Below are 9,322 nucleotides of genomic sequence, written 5' to 3'. Positions count from 1 at the left end.
GGGGAATGGGAAAGTCATTGTCAGGTCCTGCACCCCACTTTTGCAATGACCATTGCAGAGCAACACCTGCAGTGGTGATGATGGCTAAAAGAAGATTGTCAGTGGAGAGTTGAACGACGCAGGGTTAGACCGTGGGGAATTGAGAGAGAGAACGCGGCGTGGGAGGCAGTCTGGTGTGGGCGGGGCGATGGAGCCAGAAGGCGTGGGCGGGGCTCGTAGGGCGGGGCCTGGGACGTCTCTCCAAGGCCATAAATGGTTCTCTTCTCCCGCAAAGCGCACAGCGAATCCCAGCAGCGTCGCGGAGCCGGCGGGAGAGGCCAGCGTCCCCGTCGGAAGACAGGCAGGAAAGCAAGGCGGGCAGGCGGGCGGGCGAGCGTGGCCTTGGCGCTGGTCCCTCGAGGCGATCTCGGTGCGGCGGCTCTGTTGGCGAGCGCGGGCAGCAGCAGCGGCAGCAGCATGAAGGGCCCGGCCGCCGCGCCGCCGTCGGAGGTGATCCGCGAGGGCGAGCTGGAGAAGCGCAGCGACAGCCTCTTCCAGCTGTGGAAGAAGAAGGCGGTGGTGCTGAGCAAGGACAGCCTGAGCCTCTTCTCGCCCGAGGCCGGCAAGGCCCGGGGCGGCGGCGGCGGGAAGGAGCTGCGCTTCGGCTCCATCCAGAAGGTGGACTGCGTGGAGCGGACGGGCAAGTACGTGTACTTCACCATCGTCACGACGGACCGCAAGGAGATCGACTTTCGGTGCCCGGGCGAGAGCTGCTGGAACGCCTCCATCACCATGGCGCTCATCGACTTCCAGAACAAGCGCGCCATCGAGGACTTCAAGAGCCGCCAGGAGGCCGCCGAGCACGCGGCCGCCGCCACCCGGGACAGGCGCCTCGCGCGCGCCCCCTGAGCCCGACACGCGCGCGCCCCCGAGCGAGAGACCAAAGGTGAAGGAGGGAGCAGGAGATGCGCGGCGGGATGGAGGGGCGGGAAAGGGCCATAGCCAATCGTGAGCCGGTGGCTTCTTCGTTTTGTGCACTAAAGTGGGCTGGAGTTAGTCCCGATCGAGGAGGCTTTTGCATATGTAGGCTGCAGTTGGAATAAGCTTAGTAGCAAAGGCGGAGGTGGGCGAGATTTGAAGGGACAAGGAACTGGATCCACTGGAAATCCACTCCGCAAACTCCACCGTAGGTGCGGGGTTGGGGATAACTTCTAGCTTCCTGGGCTGCGGAGACAAAGAACCAGCAGCAGCCTAGAGGGAACAGGCCTTAGGGCGCCCCGTTGCTGATCTGCCTCTTCTCTTCCTCCTCCCAAGCCCCTCTTGCCGCTTGTTGGCGGACCAGCGTCAGCCAAAGTGCCCAGTGCACTTGGGAGGAGGAGAATTGCAGTCACTCCGGGGTAGAGCATCTGCTTTGGGCACAGTTCACTCCCTGGCATCTCCAGGTAGGAGTGGGAGAAAAACCCTGAGGGGGCTGCTGACAACCCTGAGATGGGTGATTCTGTATAAGGCAGCTTCCTTTAAGAGCCATTGCTATCGGAATGCACAAAATGTGTTTGTGCAACATGCAGGCAAAGCTGAAGTTTGCGCTAACTCAGCTGGAGCGAGCCAAGGGTGACGCTACCTGCAAGCAGCCACCCCTGGGACTTTTAAGGGTAGAACAATTACAGAACATGTGGTGGTCCATGATTCTTCTTTATCCATATGTGTTTTGTTTTGCAAAACTGCAGCCATGTATGCTGCAAACCAAAAGGGGAGGTGGGGGAGGACTGACTTTGCAGGGAGAGCGGTTTTTGGCAGGGAAAAAGTAAGCAAGAAGTCTTGAATGTGTGTTTCGAGCCAAAGTCCATGTTCTCTAGTGATACTAGACCATAATTCTTGGAAAGTGGCATGTATGTACTCAAAGGGTCTTTCCTGCACAGAACTTTATGCAGCCTGTTGGTGCCACATAGGGCTGGCCCACACAGACTATGTAAGTGTGTGCTTCTCTTCTGACTGATCAGAAATCTTTCCTGTAAAAATGTAATTAAACTATAATGGAGGTGTATTGGGAGGGGTGTTTAGTTGCTCTTGAAGCGCAGAACATGTTGGGCTTCAGCAAGGATATTTCAAAGTATGAAGGTTGATGGCCTTGTAAGCTCTTAGTGCTTATTATGCCAGAGCAAGTTTTTTGCAGTCCTGATCACAATTCCTACAAACTGAACTGTTAGTGATTTAGTAGATATGTTTAGGATTGCATTGCTGAGATGCTCTGTCCCCGAATTGTGGTCCATGAGCTTCATTCAGGTGGTCCACAGGGTGTGTGGCGGAAGGCAGGAGCCGGCACACTGATCACTTTAAATATACTGATTTTTAAATGTACTTTTGATGCTTCTTTTATTTCTTATATTCAACATTGTATATGTAATACAGTACAATATAAGAAAGAAATGAAGCAATAAAAATGCATTTAAAAATCATACGCATCTAGCACACAGCACCTTACAATTCCTACACAGGCAGAAAAATCATTTAAGTGGTCTGCCAACACCCTCAGCAGGTTTCATGTGGTCTGTGGTAGTAAATGTTTCAGAGCCACTGCCTAGTGCTCTAATGTCAACTCGGGGATTTATTGTGAATGTGCCTTTGGACAACTTTGAATGCTGCCTGCTATGCCATTTGAAAAGGGGGGGGGGGCGGAATTTCAGTGCACTGCTTCTGTTGACTCTAGTTTCTGCAGATTGGAGACTCTGCCTAAAACATTCAATAGCAATTGTTCTCCTCTCACCCTAATCCCACTAATTATATGGAAGAAAGACTCATCTGCAACCTACACTGAAACTTAAGAAATGCAGCATTAGCTGCTGCTTCATTTTGTATTCAGGCATTTACCAGAGGAGTAGTCATTTTAGTCTGCTGCATTAAAAAATAGCCTTATGGAGCTTTTAAAATTTATTAATTAAAAATTAATAGGTTTATCATGGCAAAAGCATTTGCACATTTTGGTCCATAAAAACCTTTGCTGTAAATCAACTTGTTAATTCTTCAGGCAAGGATAACTGGATACTTTGAGGCCAAGGACCACACTGACTCCCAAAGTGTTGCCCATGAGTCAAAATGGCTGCAGCCAAAAATCACATCAGGATCCATGGGAATAGTCAGTAAAAAACATTTGTTTATTATAAAAATGAAAAAAAAAAAGTTGTAGGGACTTTTTGTCATCATGGTATTACAACAGGGGACCTATAGAAAGAATCATTTAAAAAACAAACAAACCAGCAATATAATATCAAAAAATATATAGTGAGGTTATAGAGACCACAGATGACCTCTTACATAGCCTGTAAGTTTGCCACCCCTGCTTTTAGATGCCACAAGGCTCTTATTATTTTTTATTTAAATCTTTAAAAAACCAATTTGAGATTTCTACTTGGTCTTTGTCATTTTGCTGACTTCCTCTTGCCTTTCTCTCCCTCCCCATCTATAGAACATTATTCTGGATGACAACAGGACCAAGTGTCTTTGACTGTGATTCAAGTGCACCGGAGCTAGGTACCAATGAAGGAAAGCAAAGAAGGATGCCAGCGACTGCTAGATCTCTTCGGATCTGATGAGGCTGCTGAGCAGAAGAGCCAAATCTTTGCTGAAAGGCTTTTGCAAACCAAAGAAACTTTTGGCAAACACAAAGTCTGGCCAACTGAAGAGGAGGCCCACTTTGCAAACTGCTATTTTGTTTTATATTTATAAGATGCAAAGACTATCCTACACCACCTGGTGGGGAGGAAAGACATAGTTTAAATTATTTGTAGTATCAATATTTTGTATTTATTTTTATGAATGCTTTTTAAGCAAATAGCTGTCTTAATGTTGCTTTTTGCATTAATGTAGCCATTCCAAATAAATGATGTGATATGTTCACTTTATTTTACCACATATCTGAAATGAGCCTCTCTTTGTAATTGCTGTTAGCAGTTAGATTTTGATCTAGACTGAAAGATGTTGGCAGTAAAATTATTAGTACAGTGGTACCTTGGAAGTCAAACGGAATCCATTCCGGAAGTCTGTTCGACTTCCAAAACATTCGGGAACCAAAGCACGGCTTCCAATTGGCTGCAGGAAGTCGCGTTTGGCGTTTGGATTCCAAAGAATGTTTGAAAACCGGAACAATCACCTCCAGTTTTCAATCTTTAGGGAGTCAAAACATTTGACTCCCATGGCATTTGAAAACCAAGGTATGACTGTGTAGATATTGCACTGATCAAATCTGCAGAGAGAGATGGATTTCCACCAGCATGCCTGCCCTTCCACCTGTACAAAAGGAGTTAAAGTCTATTTAGAATGGCAAGCTAGGATGACTGACCTTTACCCATAGGGTCATGAAGACCATGTTTCGGTAGTTGGAAGTTGTTGCAATTTAATATATTACAGAGCAGAGAAGCTAGGCACTAGGTTCATCTTTCACTGTTTCCTAGAGCAGTTGCCCCAAGCTTAAATTGAGGTTTATATTCTTACCACCAGCAGCAACAGCTTTCAACTTGAAATAAAATACTTTAAATAAAATACTTTGAGTGCCCTACTGACATATATGAATTGTGATCCTATATCTGGTTATGCAGGAGACCCAAAGTAGAATTCTTCCATCTGAACAAGACTAGCCCATAGATTTCAGATCAGAGTGTGCAGGAAGACAAGTGCAGGCACTGCCACTGTATTCCAGAGAAGAAGATGCCTTTAAGCAGAAGAACACAAGTCACACTTGCTGGAGAGCTCAAGTAAAGGCTCATCCAGACTTGCGCTTGCCTCATGCATGTGTGATGACCTCTTTCGGGAGAGAGGCAGGGGAAATGGACCCTGTTAATTTCCCTTGATCTCTTAGTGGCTTTCAGTACCATCAGCCATGGTATCCTTCTGGAGCAGCTGTCCACGTTAGAGGTGGGTGGCCCAATTTGCTGTGCTTCCTGTCCTACTTGATGGTTGTTTCCAGAGGGTGGTGCTTGGGGAGTGCTCTTCAGCCCTGTGTTGGTTCCCCCAGGTTCCATTTCATCTCACAGGCTGTTTAATTTCTATGTGAAGCTGCTGAGTGGGGTTCTCCGGAGTTTTGCAGAATATTGTCAGCCACATGCCCAATGACACAGAGCTCTAATTCTTTACACCTGCAGGTATAGCAGTGGATATGATGGATGCATTGTCTTGCCTTGTTTATAGGCTAGATGAGACCTAACAAACTGAAGCTCAATCCAGATAAAACTGGGGCACTGCTAGTGGGTGGGTCCCTAGACCAGATGGATGGGAGATTGCCTGTTCTTGATGGGGTTACACCCTCTCAAGGAACAGGTATGCAGCTTGCGGGTACTTCTGGATCCGCTGTTGTTGCTTGAAGCTCAGGTGGCCTCAGTGGCACAGAGTGCCTTCCCTCAGCTTTGGTTGATAGCCCTGCTGCGCCCCTATCTGGACAGAGATAACTTCTGTCATCTATGTTCTGGTAACCTCTAGGTTTGATTACTGCATTGTGTTATAAATGAGGCTGCCTCTAAAGATGGTTTGGAAACTTTAGCTGGTGCAGAATTCAGAGGCCAGGTTGCTCACTGGGGCAAGAGAGTTGGAGCATATAACACCATTCCTGCCCCAACTGCACTGCAGGAAGTCTAGAGGGTGGCAAGAGGGTGCATATAGCACATGCCATGTGATAGTAACATGTAGGGCCTACCCAATACATTTTGGTACCTGAGGAGGACACCAAAATGACCCCAACCCTTCCTCCTCTCTTCTAGGGAAGAAGGGGCCAGGGAAGATCAGGAACTGCTTGGTGGGGTGGGGGGAGAAAGACCAACATCAGGATCTGCTGCTCCGGTGGACCCTGCTACCTGAGGCAATTGCCCCATCTTGTCTCATGGATGGGCTAGCCCTGGAAATGTGTACAGTCATACCTCAAGTTACGTTTGCTTCATGTTACGTTATTTCAGGTTGCCTCCCATGGCGACTTGAAAGTACCGGAAAGGGTTACTTCTGGGTTTTGTGGCCCACACATGTACAGTAGCGCTAAATTGCGCTTCGCACATGCGCACAAGCACCCAATCGCACCGTGCACCTGCGCAGATATGGAGCTATAGGTTGTAGGATTTTCACATTGCGAACGGGCCTTGGGAATGCATCCCGTTCGCAACCAGAGATACCACTGTAATGTAGCATGACTTCATTTCTAAATAAGCAAGATGGCATCAATCTTGTCTGAAAATCATACTTGGGCCCTCTTACATGGAAGCTCATTCTCTGTCCATAGATGTGCAGCAAATAATTGATGGGGATTTTTTTTATCTTAGAGAGGAGACAGTGGCACACTGCACATCTGTAATGGCACACTTTCCTAAATAAATGATGTACACATCCTACTGTGATGAAAACAGCAAAGTTAAAAATTGCAGCCATACCAAGTCAAAATGTTTACCAACCACTGCTATCTGTATTGTATGATTTTCTTGGATGAAAATTCCACATAATTATTATTTTGTATCTTCCTGTTTTAATGAGTTTCTCAGAAGGACAATCAAGAAAAAAATGAAACTTTTATCATTCCCCTTCCCCAGCCCACATATTTCCAGGCTAAAACTCTCCACAGTCATCCTTATGAGGAATCTGTGCCTGTGAGTTGCATTTAAAAAACAGCTGGATGCTCTTTTGCTTGGTCAACCAATGAGTTAAGGACTGGACAGTCTTGGACTGCTCAGTACAGCTGGCTCCAAAACAATGGAACTGAGGGGGAGGGCTGGTGATTGGCATCTGGAACTCATCAAGGCTTCATCTCAAAGGGGCTTTTATAAGGGAAATTGGTGCCTGCTCAGCTTTCAGTGTGGCCACTTGCAAATGAATGTTGGCCTAGTTGCCTTGTTCTGGCTTTAAATTGGGCACTGCTCAGCCACACCATAATACATTAGGATTGTTGATGTTTGCTGAACAAAATTTCAGTAGAAAGGCATCGAGACTGCTCAGCCACACCATAATTCATTAGGATTGTTGATGTTTGCTGAACAAAATTTCAGTAGAAAGGCATCGAGATTACCCTTTGAAAACAAAAGAACACACCAAGAAAATTATCCTGGGGATCTGAAGTAGAACGAGTTTTCTGAGTGCTGCAAATGAGCGCTGGTGTTTCTTCAAAGACTTGCCTGCAAACTATAATGCAGGAAGAGAGGGTGTTCGCGTTCTCCCCCTTTCGCTCTGCTCTTGTCTTTGACTGGCAAAGCCTCTGCAGAGAGGCCCTGGAGATGCCAGAGATTGAAACTGCCAGAGATTGAAACAGAGATTGAAAGCATGAGATCTTGCCACTTAGTGCTCTGCCCACAAAGCTGGAACTAGGGAGGGGGGGAATTGATTCTGTCCACATTTACAGGTGACCTACTGAATTTTCACTTTCTGATCTGAAACAATGCACGAACCAAAACATAGCCATCCTTTGAACTTCTCCAGCCAAGGAACATGTAGTCACAAACATAATATACTAAAATGCTTCATATGCGGGGAAGCCAATTTGCAAAATTGTGCATATTAAGCAAGAGTGCATGGGAAATGTGCTTGTTGGGAGAAATTTGCACTAAAATGCTGATGAATTTTCAGGGGGACTTTAAAAAAATGCTTTTGAAACAAACTTAAGGTGAGAGATACGAGAAATGGAAAGGAATGGAAATCGAATGATTTGCCAGTCCCTAGCTTGAAATCAAGGATCATGCTGAGCCCCAGCATGTAGCTTGTGCATCTCAGTAATGGTTTTTTCAAAAGGGTGACATGTGACAGATGCCTGACTCAGCAAAACCCCAGTGCCTATGATCAGGAGAAAAGTCTGCACCAGCTGAATAAAATTTGCCCTGTCTCCCCAAAGGTTAAATCTGCAACTAATAGGCATAATTTGGGAGGAGCAGAGAGCCAGCAGCAACTTTGCTTCTGTTAGCAGCACTACAGACCTGCTTCTTTGCTTAGAACTGCAGAATTAGGAAGTCATGGGAGGAGTATCTTTGCTGGTCAATTCCTTCAGCAAACTTGGCCAATATAGTTGATGCAGCATGAGAATATGTGGTTCCAGAAAGTCTAGGGAGAGAAGGGGGGAACAAACCAGATTTCCACATTCCATCTGTCAAACTGAGATTTTTCAGGAAACAGTGAATAAAACTCTCCATCATAAAGAAGAAAAACAAGTGCAATTGCACACTTCCGGAGATATTTTACTTTCTTGGGCTCCATGATCACGGCAGATGGTGACAGCGGTCACAAAATTAAAAGACGTCTGCTCCTTGGGAGAAAGGCAATGGCAAACCTAGACAGCATCTTAAAAAGCAGATACATCACCTTGCCGACAAAGGTCTGTATAGTTAAAGCTATGGTTTTCCCAGTAGTGATGTAGGAAGTGAGAGCTGGACCATAAAGAAGGCTTATTGCCGAATAATGATGCTTTTGAATGATGGTGCTGGAGGAGACTCTTGAGAGTCCCATGGACTGCAAGAAGAGCAAACGTATCCATTCTTAAGGAAATCAGCCTTGAGTGCTCACTGGAAGGACAGATCCTGAAGCTGAGACTCCAATGCTTTGGCCACCTCCCTGGAAAAGACCCTGATGTTGGGAAAGATGGAGGGCACAAGGAGAAGGGGACGACAGAGGACGAGATGGTTGGACATTGTTCTCGAATCTACCAACATGAGTCTGACCAAACTGCGGGAGGCAGTGGAAGACAGGAGTGCCTGGCGTGCTCTGGTTCATGGGGTCACGAAGAGTCAGACACGACTAAACAACTAAACAACAACAAGGAGAGATACTGTTGCACCTGTCTTAGAGATGCCCATAAATTCTGCATCACAAGTGTCAGAGTATTCCGTAATATGCTTATGAAGTAGGGAAATGCTACCCATCCAGTTATGAAGGCACCAAATGGTTTATTGCAAGTTGTACAGGAAAATAGACTTTTGCCAGATTGTGCATGCACTTAACATCCTGACCAGAGGACCAGACGGTATCTCTGTCAGCACAACACTTGTACTTGTGCATTTTAAAATACGTGCTGCTTATAGCCTGTTTGTTTTTAGTAAGTTGCCTGTATAACTGGCTGGACAGGAGACTGCTTGAGGACCATATGTAAATTGTTTCGAGGTCCTTTGAGGAAGGCAGGGTGAAAATCAATAAATCAGTCAGTCAGCTGAACCCATGTAATTGAGTCATTCACATTGCAAGGAGGCCTAGGCATGGTGAAAACTAGGCTGGCATTAATGTATGGCAACATGGCAGACAAAGTAGCTTCACCAGCCCAAATAGCTTCATCTCTTAATTAGTTACTGGTATCCTTAAAATGAAGGTTTTCCATTTTCCATGTTGGCGATCCCAGGCA

General features: G+C 46.3%; 1 pseudogene across 1 annotated transcript; it reads left to right on the top strand.

The window, feature by feature from the left end:
* Window positions 1-222: 222 nt before the first annotated feature.
* LOC310837318 (pleckstrin homology-like domain family A member 2 pseudogene) lies at window positions 223-3,888 on the top strand (annotated as a pseudogene). Its single transcript, XR_014568724.1, has 2 exons — window positions 223-925; window positions 3,443-3,888. The product of XR_014568724.1 is annotated as a pleckstrin homology-like domain family A member 2 pseudogene (transcript).
* Window positions 3,889-9,322: the final 5,434 nt, after the last annotated feature.

The sequence above is a fragment of the Podarcis gaigeae genome, assembly GCF_964106915.1.
Source record: "Podarcis gaigeae genome assembly, chromosome: 1".
NCBI lineage: Eukaryota > Metazoa > Chordata > Lepidosauria > Squamata > Lacertidae > Podarcis > Podarcis gaigeae.
Note: the sequence above shows the minus strand (reverse complement) of the source record. Positions and strands in the feature narration are given on the sequence as shown.